This window comes from Myotis daubentonii, chromosome 2, assembly GCF_963259705.1.
Source record: "Myotis daubentonii chromosome 2, mMyoDau2.1, whole genome shotgun sequence".
Taxonomy (NCBI): Eukaryota; Metazoa; Chordata; class Mammalia; order Chiroptera; family Vespertilionidae; genus Myotis; species Myotis daubentonii.
In genome coordinates this window covers 38,476,115-38,494,621 of record NC_081841.1, presented here as the reverse complement: position 1 = coordinate 38,494,621, position 18,507 = coordinate 38,476,115, and the positions used below count along the sequence as shown (strand labels likewise).

The window sequence follows — 18,507 nt, the reverse complement described above, 5'->3', positions numbered from 1 at the left end:
CATTCCTTTCTGTTCATTACTCGTATGACACCTGTGAAGTCGTTCTCCTGGTGCTGGATCTGAACTGTATGCATGTTTCCTCCTCAGGTTCTGAGTAACACACAGTTCGGCTGTACCTGAGGGGCTCTGCTCGGCTTTTGATCTAGGCCTGGCCGCAGTTTTCCACGTCATTAAGTAGTTTGTTTTCTTCTTTGCCTTCACAGGGCAATTACATTTTCACAAGCCTCATTCTTTAATAAGAAAATGATTTGCTTACCCTTCTGATATTTATACCTTAGTTGGAAGACACACTGCATTTATTAATGGAAGAATTAGTTGCATCCTGGGAAGGAGTTTTCAGACATCAGTAACAGCTTTATTTCTTTTTCTTGATGGTATGCTTTATGATTCTCAGCAAGATTTTACAGTCTATAGCATTTTTTGCCTTTACGCAAAATAATTGCCACTTTTGCATGCCAATCATCATTTTTAACTTATTTTTTTAAACTTAATGATGCATACTCTTATAAAAGCAATTTATTACCACTAAGCCTTATAATGCCTCTGATTGTTATTAAACTCTTAAAAAGGTCAAAAGACATTTTAGTTACTCCTGGAGCCATTCTTTCCTTACTGTTTTCATTCAGAGGGTAGATTTCTGTTTAAAGAGCCACACCTTTTTCCATCTTGTTTTGAGAAAACCATGCAATATGTAATTGGGACTTTCAAAGATAAACAGCCTAAACAGGTCCCTCTAAATAGGAAGTCCATTGGAAATTATTTATTGTATTGGAAAATACAAAGGAGACTGAAGTGATTGCCAAATTCCTTAGGTGATTTGCTATTTGTACAAAGCCCAATGACCCTATGAAGGGATGGCAATTGTGATAAATACAACTGGATAGAATTACCCCCCCTATAAAAAACCTAAAATTCCTTATTTTTACACATAAATACTCTAAAGAGGCAGCATAGAGTACTAGAAAGAAAGAAAGTTTGCAATATGAGCTTTACTGTTTCTATGTCTACACTGTTGCACATCAATGTGTTGACCATAAGGTCTTCAAACTTGTTTCCAACCTGAAATATAATAAGAATAAATGAAATAATATATATGGTGCCTGCAGTTGTTCTGAAAGAAAAATGTGAATTTCTACATGGAGGTCTCAAACTCAACATTCTGTGAAATTGAACTACTGAACCTAACGTATTCATTGTTTCTGCGACAGTGGTTTTGTGTTTGTTTATTTGTTTTTAAATCTCAGTGTATTCTACTAGTTGCCCAAACCAAAATTCTTGGGTTTCCTTGATTCCTCTCTGTCCTTCTCTCTAATATCATATCAACCCACCAATAACTCAATTATAATATATCTGTCTCTCCCCATCTCTTCTAAAACAATCAATGGGGAAAATATCCTCGGGTGAGGATCAACAACAACTACAAATATATATATGGTCAACTATACTTTCAAAATGTATCTAGAATCTGACAACTTCTCTCCAAATTCATTGCAATCACGTGGTCCAAGCCTGGATTATTGCCATAGGTAGTACCTAATCTCCTTGTTTCTACCTTTGTGCCAGTCCTCCAGTCTATGCTCAACACAGTGGCCAGAATGAGTCTTTAAAAATGAAGGTCAGAGCCTGTCCCTCTTGTACTTAAAAATTTTCCAGTGGCTCCTTATTTCTCCCAAAGTAAAAGTCATTCATAGCCTTTGTAATGGCCTAAAAGCTTTACAAGATCTGGCCCCAACCCATCCCCACTCCATTATTTCTCCTGTTCCTTCCTGAACTCATTACCTACTATGAAATGAGTTCTGTGGCTGACTCCTTCATTTCCTTTGATTAATTACCACCTTCCCAATGTGGCCCCACCATATTTACAATTGCAATCTACAAATATATATATATATTTGTTGTTGTTAATCCTCACCCAAGGATATTTTCTCCATTGATTTTTTAGAAGGGAGGGGGAGAGACAGAGGGAGAGAAAAAATCAATGTGAGAGACACACATCGATTGGTTGCCTCCTGCACACACCTTGACCAGGGCCAGGGATTGAGCCTACAACTGAGGTACATGCCCTTGATTGGAATCGAAACCAGTACCCTTCAGTCCATAGGCCAGCACTCTATCCACTGAGCCAAACAGTTATATTGCAGATGCCCCTTACTAGGTCTCTCTCTTTTTTTCTCTCTCCCTCACTCCTTCCTTCTCTGTCTGTCTTCTCAAAGGGTAGAGATGTGTGTGTTTGTGTGTCTGTTTTGCTTACTGATATATTCCAAAAAGAATGTAGAATACTGTCTGGATAATAAAAAGGAGACAGAAGTAATTGATAGCTAAATTTTTAAGTGATTTTTATAAGCACAATGCCCAAAGAAACTACTAGTATAAAGAGATGGCAACAAGATGTATTTGTTGAATGAGTGAATAATCAGTGGCCATGTTTTACAAAGACAACCATTGGTTAGGATGAGTACTTTGACATGGCGGATGAATGGGGGGAGTGTCCCATAGTGCCCTCCATGCACCTGTACTTTTTGTGTCTCTCACAGGCAAGAGGGCACTGAGTAGCACGACCAGTCAGGGTTAGCAGCCATCTCTATAGCTGTGTGATGGAAATGGAAACTGGTCTTAAAAGCTAGCAGACTATTTAGAGCTAAGAAAAATAACTTTTTAAAGAATATGTAAGTTCAGGATGGTGTACTTGGAGAGGAAAACAGTAAGATAAAAATGTTAGGTATTTAATTCATTGACCACTCACTGGTTCCAAGCAATATACTGACTATGGAAAATAAAAATAAATAAAATATAGTAGCTGCCTGGAAGAGCTTGGTTTTCTCTACCTCCATTCCACTCTCCCCTCCACCTCTAAGATCATTATCCTACTGAACACAGATATGATCTAAACAAGCCTCTGACCTGCCAGAAAACCTTCTTGCTCTCACAACTTGTCTTGGCCAGAGCCAAGACTATGCTGATGGATGGCTTAATACAGTTCTCTAAGTGTACAGTGATTTTTTGTTTTAACCTGGAGAATGGCGACCAGCTCTTTCACATCTACCAGGGATGAACAACAGAAAATGTATTTCAACTGTAGCATGAAGGCTGTCGCTGAGATGCGGGACATTTTTCTGTTCCAGACAGTGAGATGATGTTTTGGGGATAGGTAATTGAAACTCCTTAGCAGCACTTTTCAAAACACATGGCAGCATCATACAGGCCATTAAGTAAGGTCACCTGAAATGAAGATCTGCATTTCAGAAGCACTAGTTAAGGTTTTGTGTGGGGTTTTTTAAACTGGAGGATTTCACAAAGCCTTTACTGTGCTCTAAGCAGCCTTGTGAGTTTCTAAATGGGGTGTATAGTAAATGGCATTTCTGAAATGTATTTGAATTTGGAACCCTTTTTATGGGCTTCTTGCAGGATCAGTGTTTTTGTGACATGCTTTGGAAAGTATTGGCGTAGATATACTAATATAAGGTTGGGTGGATAAGAACTTTGAAGTCCATTCTTGGGCAGCATTTAAACACTTTCTTGCTGCCTTATTTGTACCTTCAAAAACAGTAGCCAACACCACAGCATCGACAATTCACATTATTGCCCCTTTAGTGATACCCCTGTAAAATGATTTTTTAATCATTTATTTTAGAGTTAGCATTTCCAACCAGTCATTAGCAAGTGAAAGATAAAACCTTGAAACAGCCGAAGCCGGTTTGGCTCAGTGGATAGAGCGTCGGCCTGCGGACTGAAGGGTCCCGGGTTCGATTCCGGTCGGGAGCATGTACCTGGGTTGCGGGCACATCCCCAGGGGGTGTGCAGGAGGCAGCTGATCGATGTTTCTCTCTCATCGTTGTTTCTAGCTCTCTGTCTCTCTCCCTTCCTCTCTGTAGGAAATCAATAAAATATATTTAAAAAACAAAACAAAACAAAAAAAACCTTGAAACAGATTCATGGAATTCTCATTTTCCATTACATTGAGGCTGTAGTTAGAAATGCATATATGGGTATTTGATACAATGACTGACTTCTAAGACTCTTGTCACTCCATGACCATCCATAAAATGTTACAGTATGCCCCACGAGCATGGCACAGTGGTTGAGCGTCGACTTATGAACCATGAACCAGGAGGTCATGGTTCAATTACCGGTCAGGGCACAGGCCTAGGTTTCAGACTGGATTCCTAGTGTGGAGCATGCAGGAGGCAGCTGATCAATGATTCTTTCTTAATATTGATGTTTCTATCTCTCTCCCTCTCCCTTCCTCTCTGAAATCAATAAAAATATATAAATAAATAAAAAGATGTTACAGTGTGAGGAAGTGTCACCGAGAATAACAGAATCATAGGTATATGAAGTGACAGTTTCCAACGTAAGACCAAAGTGACATTGCATGTATCTGTCTCCATGCAGTTTTCCTGGTAACTAGACAAAGTTAAACACTGTACCTTCACCTGCTTGGCAGACGATTTAAAAAGAAGGACTTGAGAGAGCACTCTGTGCATGACCTGAGAGTAAGGTGAGCTTTTCTTGCCTCAGAATCTTGTTCCATCCATGGAATGTTCCTGTAGGAGAGCAGGGGACAGCGGAAGGACTTCCTCGAGCCTCACGATTAGTCGGTGTGTGACTGTTTGCTAGTAAGTGGTTATGCTTTTGGCAGAATTTCATCTAAAACTTGCTTTTATTTTTATATCCCATCCAGCTCTACTTGCCAGAGGCCACCAGTATTTACAGAGGACCTGGCAACTTTATTTATATTTATTTTTTCCCTTTTTTAAAAAAATCTTTATTGTGTAAAGTATTACATATAGTATTACATATGTCTCCTTTTCCCCCCATTGACCTCTCCCCAGCCACCCCCACCACCCACCGCATGTCCTTCCCCCTCCTCCTCCCTCCCCCTCCGCCAATGTATGTGTCCATTGGTTATGCTTATGTGCACCCATACAAGTCCTTTGACCTGGCAACTTTAAATGGCCAAATTGGCTTAGTCTTTTTTCAACCCAGAACTCTGGCATTTGGTATGAAAAGTGATTAATTGGGAAGAACATTTTTTAATGTCAGCCTCCGTGGCATTGCCTTGAAAATTCTCTTTTTTCCAGGCGAGCACAGTTCCTTTTGATTTGGGTGACTGGCCGTGAATTCTAGCTTTCTGCTCACGATGACAGTGCCTTCTCTTGGGAATAATTCAGTGCCAATTCTTGTAGGAGAAATACTTTTATCCTTTGTTTTTTCTGTCTAAAGCATTTTTTCCCATTACCTTATAAGAATTTTCCGAGGGAAAATTACTCCCAATTAGGGATTACATAATCAAATTTTTACTTGTATCTTTATCTCAGGTCTCATACAAATCATTGAAAACTGCTTCTCTTAGTTATATTTTACAGATATGTGTTGCTATTTGATGCACAGCAGTCCTGATGAAACAATAGGTATTTGAATGTCTGAACTCAAAAATGACAAATATTTGATACTATTTTAAAATACAATAAAAAGATGTTACAGTGTGAGGAAGTGAGTGTCACTAAGAATAGCTGTTTCCATACTTTGCTGCATTTATTAGTCCATTAAATTTGCCCTTTTAAGCCGTAGTAAGTAGGCTGTTTGAATGCACATTAAAAGGTGAGGGAAGAGCATTATTTAATCAAGTCAGTTATTTGGAAAAAGAGCTGTTTTAACAACTTCTGATGAAACATAATGATGCAACCAACTTTTAATACCATGTGTTTCAGAAGCAAGAAAGTGGCTCTTATTTAAAAAGATGCAGCATGTCTTGATTATGGAAGATACTTTGATTTTCGATGGGCACATTAACAGATAACAGGAATCAAATCCACTATTAATAGTAGTTTCTCTAGAAGCTCTAGTGTACAAGTAAATCTTACTTTTTTTCTTAGCTGTTAAGAGAGCTTACTAGATTTCTTATTACTTTCATATATCATAACCTTGAAGTAGTCCAAATATGTCTCTATAATTTGATAAAGTATGGTGAAGTATAGTCTTTTTAAAATGCCGCTATAAAATTTTGGGATCTTTACCATGGAGAGCTGTGGGATTTTGTTCTTCCTTCTCGTCATTCATTTTAGATTACAGAGGGAAGGGCTATCTCCTGAATGACAATCCCAAGTGGGTCGATGAAGCATATATTTTAGTGAGTGGGACTCACTATATGAAAAAGTAAAACATCTTTTCTCTTAACCAAAAATAAGTCTATAGTGTTCCACTTTGGAAGCTTTTGACAGAGGGACATCTCCTTGTAGAATGCTTCTTCTGCCAGGCATGTATATGTCCATGGGAATAAAACTACGTACGAAATGCATCTGATTTTCCTCTGCCTCCCTTTCCTATTCGTTAAAGCAGAACTTACTCAGAACTTCACTGGCATGGTTAAATCCATCCTGGTTTCTAACTGAATCCTTACAAAGGGGAAAAATTGGTTAATCATTTCTGCCTCCCTCTTGTACTAGGGTACCTTATTATATTATAGCTCTTGATCTAGAATTCCATGGCATTACTGTGTCATCTCCATTTCTCCAGCTAGAGCATGTTGCAAGATTTGGGACCCTAAGCAGTGGGCTCTCTCTCTCTCTTTCTTCCACCCTTAGCTCTGGACAGGTACCAGGCACAAGATTGCCCTTCTGCTGACATTTTCCCTCCTTGGTTCTGACAGGTATCCTGTCTAATGCACCACTAACCTTCCTCTGGACAGGAACTCCCCTGAATCCAGTGGTGTTTCATGGGAGTCCTCCCCTCTAACCACTCTTACTTTTGAATCCACCAAGCTAGCTTTGATGTCAACATATGTCTCTTAAAACAACACCATTATTTTGGTTTTCTAAATCCACCCTCTTGAGTGAATGCCTTGTATATGTATGTGTGCGTGTGTGTGTATAAAATATATGTATATATAATGTATATTAGATATATGAATATAACAAATATTTTACAAGATTAAATTATCATAGTGTCACATTTCTAAGATTTATGTATATATAGTTCTCATGAGGGACACACAGGGAGAAACTGAATTGTCTGGCATCAGGGCAAGGGCAGAGAGGGGGGCAATTTCCTCCTACACAGAAGAGCTGGCAGACAAGTCCTATATCTGAGTCTCCATCAGCCTGGCTCACACTGTTTGCCCAGCCCTACTGACTCCCTTAGGCCCCTCACCACCCAATTTATGGACCTATGCATGCTGTTTCCAGTGGCTTTTCCATACCACTGACCTGTCTTGGCTCATGCTTCAGACTTTCCTAAAATCTCTAAAACAAGCAGCATCTGGCCTCCACATGCCCCGTACCTCTCACTAAGTGGCCCCAGGCCAGGTACCTGCAACAGCCAACCTTGGTTGACAGCTTGGCTTCTCCTAGGCACCTCCAAGCCCAGCACATATAGCAACTATCTGCAGATTACTGTGTAGCTCATGCCAGGAGGTAGAACACAGGTAGTGGCTGACCTTGGCCTGCACCTCCTTGGAGGCCCCAGAGCCATTTCACATAGTGGATACCTTCAGACCATGTCAAAGCACCACCGAATAACCTCCACAACTGACACAATCAAAGGACAGACTCAGCAGGCACCAGAGCCTTGCTGAAGTAAGTCCTGCTCTATGGGGTGGCCTGCCTCTGCACAGATGATCCTCCACAATGGTCACAGCCAATCCTTGCAGCCACTTAACCTGGGGGGTAAATTCCTCCAATTGACTTGCCAACAGTAATCAAGGCTTAGCTGCAACAGGAGGGTGTACCAACCCACCCCGGGGATGGGGGCTACCTGAAGTGCTCAGCTCAGGTGAACAGGGAGTCTGTGCCAATAGATTCTATAGGACATCTACTATATTGGGCCACTCTACCAAGCCTGGGAGACATAGTAGCTCTACCTAATACATAGAAACAAACACAGGGAGGCTGCCAAAATAGGGAGACAAAGAAACATGTCCCAAATGAAAGAACAGAACAAAACTCCAGAAAAAGAAATAAACAAAATGGAGACAGGCAATCCACCAGATGAAGAGTTCAAAACACTGGTTATAAGGATGCTCAATGAACTTAGAACTTTAGCATAAAAAAGGACATGAAACCTATAAAAAAGAACCACTTAGAAATGAAGGATACACTAATTGAAATGAAGAATACATAACAAGGAATCAACAGTGGAGCAGATGAAGGGGCGGGTCAAATCAGATATTTGGAAGATAAGGAAGCAAAAAATCAAGTTAGAACAGCAAAAATAAAAATGAATCCAAGAAATGATGTGAGTGTAAGAAGCCTCTGGGATAACTTCAAGAGTAGCAACATTCATATCATGTAAATGCTTAAAGGAGACGAGATAGAGCAGGAAATTGAAAATCTATTTGAATAATGACAGAAAACTTCCCTAACCTGGTGAAGGAAGTAGACATACAAGTCCAAGAAACAAAGAGAGTCCCAAACAAGATGAACCCAAAGAGGCCCACACCAATATACATCATAATAAAATGGCAAAGATTAAAGAAAAAGAGAGAATCCTAAAAGCAGCAAGAGAAAAGCAGTTATGGGAGCTCCTACAAGGGAGGATTGTAAGCTGATTTCTCAACAGAAAGTTTGCAGGCTATTAGGGATTGGCAAGAAACATTCAGAGTGATGAAAAGCAAGGACCTACAACCAAGATTATTCTACCCAGCAAAGCTATCATTTAGAATCAAAGGATAGATAAAGAGCTTCCCAGATAAGAAAAAGCTAAAGGAGTTCATCACCACCAAATCAGTATTACATGAAATGTTCAAGGATCTTCTATAAGAAGAAGGGTGTGAACAATCAATTGGCAATAAGTACATATTTATCAACAATTGAATCTAAAAAAAACAAGCATAATAGAAACAGACTCATAGATACAGAGAACATTTTTATGGTTGCCAGATGGGAGGTGGGTGGGTGAAAAAGTTGAAAGGATTAAGAAATACAAATTGATAGTTACAGAATAGGCATAGGCATACAAAGTATAGCATAGGGAATATAGTCAATAATATTCTAGTAACTATGTATGGTTTCAGATGGGTATGAGATGTATTGGAATGCTCACTTAGTAAGTTAAATAACATCTAATTACTGGGGTGTATACCCGATTCTAATATAATATTGTATGTCAACTGTAATTGAACAATGAAAAAATAATTTAAAAAACAACAACAGTTCAGCCCTAGCCAGTTTGGCTCAGTGGTTGGAGTGTCAACCTGTGACTAAAGGGTCCTGAGTTTGGTTCTGGTCAAGGGCACTTACCTCGGTTGTGGGCTCAATCCCTGGCCCCCATCAGGGCATGTACAGAAGGCAACCAATCCATGTGTCTCTCTCACATCGATGTTTCTCTCTGTGTGTCACTCCCCCTCCCTTTCAATCTGTCAATGGAAAAAATATCCTTGGGTGAGGATTAACAAAAAAACCCAAACACACAAAAAACAATTCATAGATAAACAGTTAATATTAGAAATGAAAACTTAGACATGCTATATGAAAATTTAGAACTATCTCTGCCCCATTTAGCTATCAACTTAGCTTATTCATTGTACCTCTGTGGTAACTAGAATGTGAATGTTCTTTTATTTTCCTTTTTTAAAAAGGCAGTTTCTTCACAGTATTTAATTTCTTGCATCAAGAATAATCATTATCCTCCTCTCAAGACTTCTCAAATATAATTTTGATCAACGATGCTATAACTAAGATTGGTCAAATAAATTACTATATCTTGCCCTGTTCTGGGTTGTGGACATGGATATGTCCATTCTTCCAGAGGCTGGTTGTCAGAATGAGTGCATGGACCATCTAAAACCACTCGTGCAAATAGAACACTTGAAAAGGAATATATATTAGTATGTGCCACACACTTTGCTGATCCCTGTAGACTATAGGATATTTGAGTCTACATTTATCTGGCAAAGTGAATCAATGGTAACCTCTGTCACAAGCCTAGGGGGTGATTTCCTAGACTATCACAGAAATGCCTTGCTTGGCAACCTCCAAATTACTGGGTCTTATCTGCTGTCAGTGTGTTTCTGTGACAAAACCAGAAGGCAGTAAAGGGCTAAAATACCACCCTCCAGTACACACACACACACACTTGACATTAGCTTTGAATTCCAAAGCCACGTGGACTGTGGGAAAAGGACTGGCTTTAGAATTATTCAGATCTCAGTTTGCACCCCCTGCTTCTCACTAATTGGATCAATTTAGGTAAGTATCTTAAGCCCTCAGATCCTCTATTTCCTCATCTATAAAATTGGGGATAATTACCTAGTTTGTAATGTTATTATGAAATTCCATTGGGACAATTTAAGTCAGATATGTGGGATATGGTATGACCATAGGAGATATTTATTTTTCCCTTACCCTCTATCATTGCCACTTAAGAGGTGGCTTTTATTGTTCTCTCTGCATGCCTCCCTCCCATTGGTACACACAAAATAATTTATAAGGTGAACACTGCTTTAGTAGAGATCTTGTCTCTCCCCTTTCCTTTATCTGTCTCATCTTCCTCACTCTTTTTGGTCAATTCATAGCTTTTGGTACCTTTTCCATTTATGTTCAGCATCACAGATAGAGATAATGAAAGCTGATTTCTCTGACTTCTCTCATTTCTTCAGAAATTCCTGTAGTAGTTTCATTTCTAATCGGAAATATGTTTCTTGAACAACATTTTTAAAATGTATTTAATTTTCGTAACTTCTTACTAGGGCTCGATTTACCTAAGCATATAGCATTGTTGCTGTAGATTGATATTTGCCAGTTATATCACTTCCAGAGAGTCTTTAAAAAGATTTTTGCTTTAATTTTTCTTTAAACATTTGAAGCACACCTGAGTAGAATGTAACCTACATTTCCAAATGAAGTTAGGAGTTAGTCTATTCTCAGTTAGAGTAAAGCATTCTGAGAGCTCTACTCTGCCACCTGATTTAACCCTGAAACCTAACTGTGCTCTTGTGAGATAAGAAATTTCAATCTCAGGAACTGGTGTTGGCAAGAAGATTCAGACTGCTGATTAAAAGCAAGTCAAACAAAAAACCCTCTGCAAAAAAAAAATGCAGTCCAGAAATTGAGACTGCCCATTTAGGAATGCTGTGATTTTAATCTGCCTTGGGCTCTGTGTTCATGAGTGCATCTGGTAGTTCTTTTGGTGAAGAAAGTTTGGCATGGGGGAGCGCCATGTTTGGATTGGCTCAGAGAAGACACGGAGTGTACAAATCTGCTTGTGTCTCTGAGGAGGTATAATTTCTTCATTCATTTCCCCTTTTAAAATTCTTCTCCCCATGCATTTATAAGTAAATTTTAGAGCACATGAAAGCGAGGAAATGATATCACCAGCTTGAGCCAAGTAGAGTGTGGGTTGGCAGCTACGCTGTTGAGATCTTGAACTTGGGCCATTTTCTGTCCCAGCTCGGCCTGTCCCGTTGCTTTCAGACTAGGGAGAGAAGAGTTGTAGGTGGTACCTTTCCATGCTTTCATGTGAGATGTGAATTGTGAGCATGTCCTGGGAGGACTGCCCTTCAGCCTCTTGTAGTGCAGCATTGTGTTCAGTGGGACTAACCCGGGGCCCCAGTTGAATATATAATCACCAAGGGATTTGGCAACGGTGACCGAGGCTCAGAGAATCAGCTTCCAATTTTTCTTATTCTTTCTACCCTTAAGACTGCCTCCAAATTCCTCTTGCTTACTCGTTGCCATTATGGAGTTCAGATTCTAGATCTTGTTTGAATCATAAGAAGTAGTCTGTTGCCTTTGATATACAACAGCAGTAAAAGTTCAAGACTTTCTCTTCTCCACCTATTGAGAGATTGGTCTCAATCTCATTTGCCAGATAAAAAGCTCTCTCAGATTGGCATTTGTTTTTACTGGTTTTATATAACATTAAAATTTTTCTATAGCCACAGTGGCCTTAAAAGGAGGGTTCACCCAAGGGCTGAAAGAGAATGGAAACACAATAAGGATGGGACCATGTCAGGAGTGGGCTGGAGCTAGCTCATGTCAGCTCACAAGAGCCAAAGTTCTGTTCCTTCTTTGGAGTTCACATCTCTGCTGCAATGCCCAGGCTCTTTCACTTTGAGCTGACCTATCAGTCACAGTCCTGACAGGAAACATGGAGCAGCCAACAGGGTGGTTGAAGATTTTATGAAGGAACCATGGGCAGTTATGTGGGCAAGGTTAGTGGAGCCAATAGGCAAAGTGACACCTACCAAATGGCCTGACAAGGCAAAGGAAGGGACTGTCACCAGCACCAGGTGAGAGCTGTCACCATGGAAAAGAGTCCCAAGGAGGAGCTGTGCCTATAGTCAATGGGAAGTCAAAGGAAAACACAGACAAGAGTGAAGATCAAGTAGATAAGAGGGTAGCCCAGAGGGAATGAGTTCAAGGTATGTTGGTACACAGCTCAGACAGAAGCCTATTGCACCAAACAGCCAAGCTCCTTCTGTCCTTCTTCTAGCCTGGGCTGTTCCCATTCTGGCCTTAAAAGCATGTTTTTTGGCTTTTGAGTTAGTGTTTTGAGACCAGTTCTCCATCCACTTGATGCAGTCTGTCTTAGCCTATCAGGGCTTTTGCAGATTCAAAGTTCATGCCGTTGGAATAAACCTGAGCCTCTGATTTGCTCAAATGGGGACTCAAGCTGCATTTCCTATGGACAGTAATAGGGGTGTTGGGCCACCTAAAATTTTTTAAAACAGCACAGTGAGAACTCAGGTCCCCAAGTTTTGCAAGAAGGAAACCAAGGCCTCTGCAGCCTTGAAGAATATTGCTCATGGACATAATGTAATAACCCTCTGGCATTTTTGCTGATTGCAGTTACAGCTATTTGTGAAGGACCCAAAGTCCTGGCATATTAGAATTTACAACAGGGATAATGTCTCCACAGAGTTGTAGTGAAGATTAAATTGGAATTCATTTAAACTTGCACAAACTGCAGGGTTGCAATTTGGGAGTCCCTTAGCCAGAGAATGAGGCTAAACTCACTGCCCAGCTCAATAACTGGAATTCAGATCAAGCCCCTCATAAGAAATGAGACAGTCCTATGCAGTCAAATAAATCAACAGGGGATTCCAGTTGATTAAATAAATAACCTGTCTTTCTCAATTAAAAATAACTTCCATCAAATAATAACAGTAATAAATTATGGAATATTTTAATGACTTGAAATACTCAAAATATTAAAATTGAATTTCAATAAGATGAAGTATATCAGTTTTCCTGAGCACAAAAGTCAAACAATCATGAAAGACCTAGATATAGTTAAGTAGCAATTAATGGAATTAGAGAAGGGCATAAAATATGCATATGTCCTGATTAAAAATACCTCTGCATTGGGGGCAACTTGCCAGACCCTTATAAGAGACTCATGGATGCACAAAGACCAAAGGCTTTCCACTCCAAATTAATGTTGCAAATATTGTGTTCCCGAGGGGGACCAAAAGTAAAACTTTCCTTAGTGGCAAGTCCCTGAATTGACTGTTGGGATGCTTGACAAGCCCACCAATTTACATGCAACTTTCATCACTGATCTTTATTTGTCGAATGTTGATTATCTACGTGCCAGGTAGAGGCACAGATACAGGGAAGACTTACAGCTGTCAGTAGGGAGGAGGGTTCAGGGACTGGATGAAAGAAGGTGAAGGGATTAAGTGCACACACACACACACTCACACGCACGCACACACACACACACATCTCACACAGACACAGACAGACACAGACAACAGTGTGGTGATAGCCAGATGGAAAAGGGGGTGAGTGGAGGGGCATAAATAGGGATGAAAAACAACTTTGCTTGGAGGTGATGGTACACAATGCTGTGTGCAGATGATGGTTTGTTGAGTTGTACACTTGAAACCTGTATGATTTTGTGAACCACAGTTATCCCAATAAATGTAATCTAAGTAAATAAAATTTAGGGGACTGACATATTGCTGCAGGCTTTTTATATTTCCAATTTATGAACATTAAAACATTTATTAAATAATTTTAGTTTATAACTCAAAGGAAAATTCACATGAAATGGTGACTGTCACGGAGGAATCCAGTCTATTGGAGGAAGTAGAACCATAAACAGATACAGAAAGGTGGGCCTAGTAAGTGTTCAGCCGTGCAAGCTGTCAGCTAGACAAGTGCCTTCTCCCAGGGTGGAGAGCTTTAGTCATCAGCTTCCCTGAAGAATGATAAATAGGATGCAGACAGCTAGGGCCCAGCACTGCCAAATAGACCCTTAGGATTGAAATATAGCTGTGCTCTATGTTGAACTGAGAACATGCGCACACCCTGAATGCACTGTACCATTGATCTGAAACGTGTTCAGAGGTGAGAGAAAATACGATAATAGTGATGATGATGATATTTACTGTAATAGGGCCTTTCTCTGGCTCTGTGAAAGGAAACAGCCTGCAATGGATGTTGCCTTTGTTGAATGGGACAGGGAGGAAGTCTTCTCATGAGCACACACCCACATGCTGCTGGCCACAGTGCACGTGAGTGTGTGTGTGTGTGTGTGTGTGTGTGTGTGTGTGTGTGTGTCCTCATCCGTGACCAGTGCTTTGAAATGTGAACAGAGTAAGAAGGACAGGGGATAATCCACAAGCTACCAGCCTAGACTTGGATTCTGCAGCTGGATTTTTTGGAGGTAATTGCTGGTTCTGAGAATACAGTGAGCTGTGTGTTCAGATACGTGTGGCTGTGCCGAAAGTGGCTGAGTGACTCTCTGAGCACCTTGAGAGTGCTGTTAAGAGATTACCACCTCTTTACAGCTCAGGAGGCTGCTTCTTTGTATTTTTCTAAGCCAAGCAAGAAAATCATAGTGAATCTATCACACATTTTCCCTATAAATACAATAGGTATCAATGTCCTTGCTCTTGTTTGATCATCAAATTAAAGCTCAGGGAAGTAAATTAATTTGTCTGAAGTTGCATAGTTAATCAGAAAATAACATGTATTATTAATTGCCCTATAATTAGCTCTTTCGATTCTCATGTCTTTTCACCCCCAGTATAATTTGGATAAGTATATTTCCATTTGCCTCTTTTCCCATAAATAAATGTACTTTTGTGTACTTTGGAAAATGCCACAGATTTTCTCCTTTTTCCTCACTCATATTTTGTTTGCATTCCATCTGACTCTATTAGACTGAAATAAGCTATAAATTATTTAGGCAATTTTGTCACATCTGTGATCCACAGGATATAAACTTGGATTTCCTCCCAGTCTTTCTCATCCTAGGAAATTCAGCCATGTCCATGACATATTTTTTTCCTAACTTTATGCTTGGTTGATTGGCTTAAAGCTTAAAGAATTATGTTCCTAAATTTTCTATTCCTCTTGACCTAAAGAGGAAGACAAAGAATATAATGATCAATTTAATTTGAGAATAAATAATTTTTTTTCAAAATAAAATACAATTTCATTGATTTTGGGCACAGTGCCACTGTCTTCAATTGAATACTTTGAAAACAAAGAAAAACACTGTAAGACCAGTCCCTCCGGGAGCAGTATGAAGTGGTGGCCTCTAAATCCACAACTCACAAGGCCAGTCATGTGGGCCCTTGTCATGATCTATCCCCACTGAACCCTGAGCCTCACTTGTCTCATTTGATAGTTGTGGCATGGGAGAGGGAATGAGGTACCCGCTCAAGTTGACTGATGGTGTATTGATGGCAGGACCACAACTTGAATCTGGACATCATCTCCTGGACACTGACTTGCTCTTCTTTCTTTGTATGTTGGACACTTTAGTAGTTCCCTGTTGGCTCTAAATAAAGGTCAGCTCCACACAGGGCATACAAGATCCTCATGATTTGCCAACCACCAACATGTATAGTCTTAGTCCCTGCTTTGTACATTCTGTATCTGCTCCCTGGAATTAGATTAGCTGTGACCCCCTCCCCAAAAGCACCACCAAATTTGTCTTGTAGGCATTCATTCATTTTTCAAACCCAGATTGTCACCTCCACCAGGAGGTCCTCTTCACCCTCTTCTCTTCTCACACCCTGTTTTCTCTCTTGCCTGGTATATTTATTCACTTACTGATTTATTCAGCAGATATTTCTGAGGACCTACTAAGTGTCAGGTACTGAGCTAAACAGAAGTTATACACCCATGAGCACACCTGACCAGCTCCCTGCCCTCATAGAGCTTGCAGTCTAGTGGAGATATTAAAGGCAGTAAATGCACAGATAGATAGATACTTACAACTGGAATGATTGCCACAGAGGAAGTAAAAACTGTGCTTGGGGTCTGAGAATCCTTCTCCATGTCCCCAGCAACAGTGTGCATCTGGGGATCCTGCCCACTCCGGGGGCTCAGTGACAGAGGAGGGAGGCTGCAAGGAGCTGGGCTTCTGCTAACACCTGACACCCGCCTCCTCCCCACTGGCTGCTGAAGCACTCAGTGTTCTGTTGAATGAAGGGCATAAACATATGGCCATGATAGTGAGGAAGGTGGCCGGTGGTTAGGCAAGAAGGTGTGATATTGTGGGGATCAAGGTGATGCCTCTTTCATATCCCTAGTTAAGGCTGTTCTCTAATAACTGTGATGAGGGGCAGGGAGACACCTCCTTGGTTTAAACACTGACTAGCGACATGGTGAATAGCCCAGTTGGAGGTCTATTTATACCCTCCCTTATTCTTCTTAATTCTATAGGATTAATAAGTTGGAAATATTAAAATCTCTTTAGAAATTTCTGTAGGAAGACAGATGAACATTTTCATAAAAAGCATCTCAGTTTTTGAAAGATTTGAAAGAAGTATTCAACTGTCTTTAAAAAATAAAAGTACACTGATAGAACACACCAACCTCTTACTTAAAAATAGACACAGAGTTTATGCGGAACACTCGATAAGACACTAATTCTCTAAAATTTATCTAGTATATATATATATATATTTTAATTTACTTACAGTTTGAATTCAATGTTATTTTGTATTAGTTTTAGGTGTACAGCATAATAGTTAAACAATCATGTATTTTACAAAGTGTTTCCCCCTATATTTCCAGTACCCACCTGGCATCATGCATAGTTATTATAATATTGTTGACTATGTTCCCTATGCTGTACTTTATAGCCCCATGGATATTTTGTAACTACCAATTTGTACTTCTTTATCTGGGATTTATTTTTAATTTTAGCAAGAAATAATTGCTTATGATGTCACAGGATTTTTATGAAGGTATTTATTCTTTTTAAAATTATATAAACTTTTAAGTCCTTGAACTGAAATGTATTTTGTAAGCTCCAAGTATAATCTAAATTATAAAGATAGCATGCAGCTTTTCAATGTAATGAACTTTCCACTTTTCTCACCCTTTTTTTAATTCATTTTAGTGGGACATAGAATATATAACATTAGTGCATTCATTTGAGTTGAAATCTTGTTATGCAAGCTTTTTCTTTCATCTATTAATTCTATAGTGTGGCTTCTTTAGGTAAAAAAATAGATCACTACTTACAGATTGTCCACTATTAAGGGAAATTGTCCAAATCACATTGGTTCATATGGACTTGCTGTCAGAAATTTTAATACTCTGTGTTGTGGTAAAAATAACAAAGATTTTAATAAAATCCAGATGACAAATATCTCAAGACTAGAGGCCTGGTGCATGGATTCGTGCACCAATGGGGTCCCTCAGCCTGGCCTGCGCCCTCTCGCAATCCGGGACCCCTCGGAAACTGGCAGTCCGACATCCCCTGAGGGCTGCGCTACTCCCACTCATCCTGGCCCTGCTGCGCTTGCCACTCCACCACTCAGGCATGCAGGGGAAGTGTCCCCGGGAGAGGCTGCACCGCTGCAGCTGCGCTCGCCAGCCATCAGCCAGGTGTCTGGCGCCCATCTGTCAGCTGAGCGGCACTCCTGCTGTGGGAGCATACTGACCACCAGCAGGTAGCTCCTGCATTGAGCATCTGCACCCTGGTGGTCAGTGCATGTCATAACTACCAGCCAGTTGTACAGTCACCTGGTCATCTGGTCACTTAGGCTTCTATATATATATAGATGCTTAAAGTCTTTTATTTTGTATACTTAAAGTAGTTTGTATTATGGATTCTTATTTATATGTTTGAGACTTTTATTTAGTCTTCTACAATTATTAAAAGTAATAGACTATTTAAAATGTTTGTGAGGAATATTTAAAACTGTAATATGGAAACTTCTACTCTATTTTTTAAACTTTTTTTAAAAGGAAAAAAAATGCAATCCAGTACATTAATATTTGTTTTAAATAGGCCTCTCTTCAAATGTTTTCATGCCATATACACTCATGGAAATACAGCTACTTTTTACAGTGTACTTATTATTAGTTAGAAACCAAACTATAAGTGAACTATAGTGACAGGAAAACCTTTACGAATTAATATGTACAATATTAGAGAAAGGTGCTTTGTCAATGTAATGAGTTATTATGGTATGGGTTTTGATTCCAGAAAATTTCATGGACTAAATACTTGCTTACTGGCTTTATTTGAGAGGTGCTAAAAACTCCTCAGCTCAAATGATCTCCCTCATTGATACCAAACATTACCATTTGCACT

At 39.7% G+C, this 18,507-nt stretch overlaps 1 protein-coding gene across 3 annotated transcripts in view; it reads left to right on the top strand.

The window, feature by feature from the left end:
- Positions 1-18,507, top strand: part of TMTC1 (transmembrane O-mannosyltransferase targeting cadherins 1) — a 241,855-nt gene that overhangs the window by 134,987 nt on the left and 88,361 nt on the right. The window lies entirely within an intron of this gene.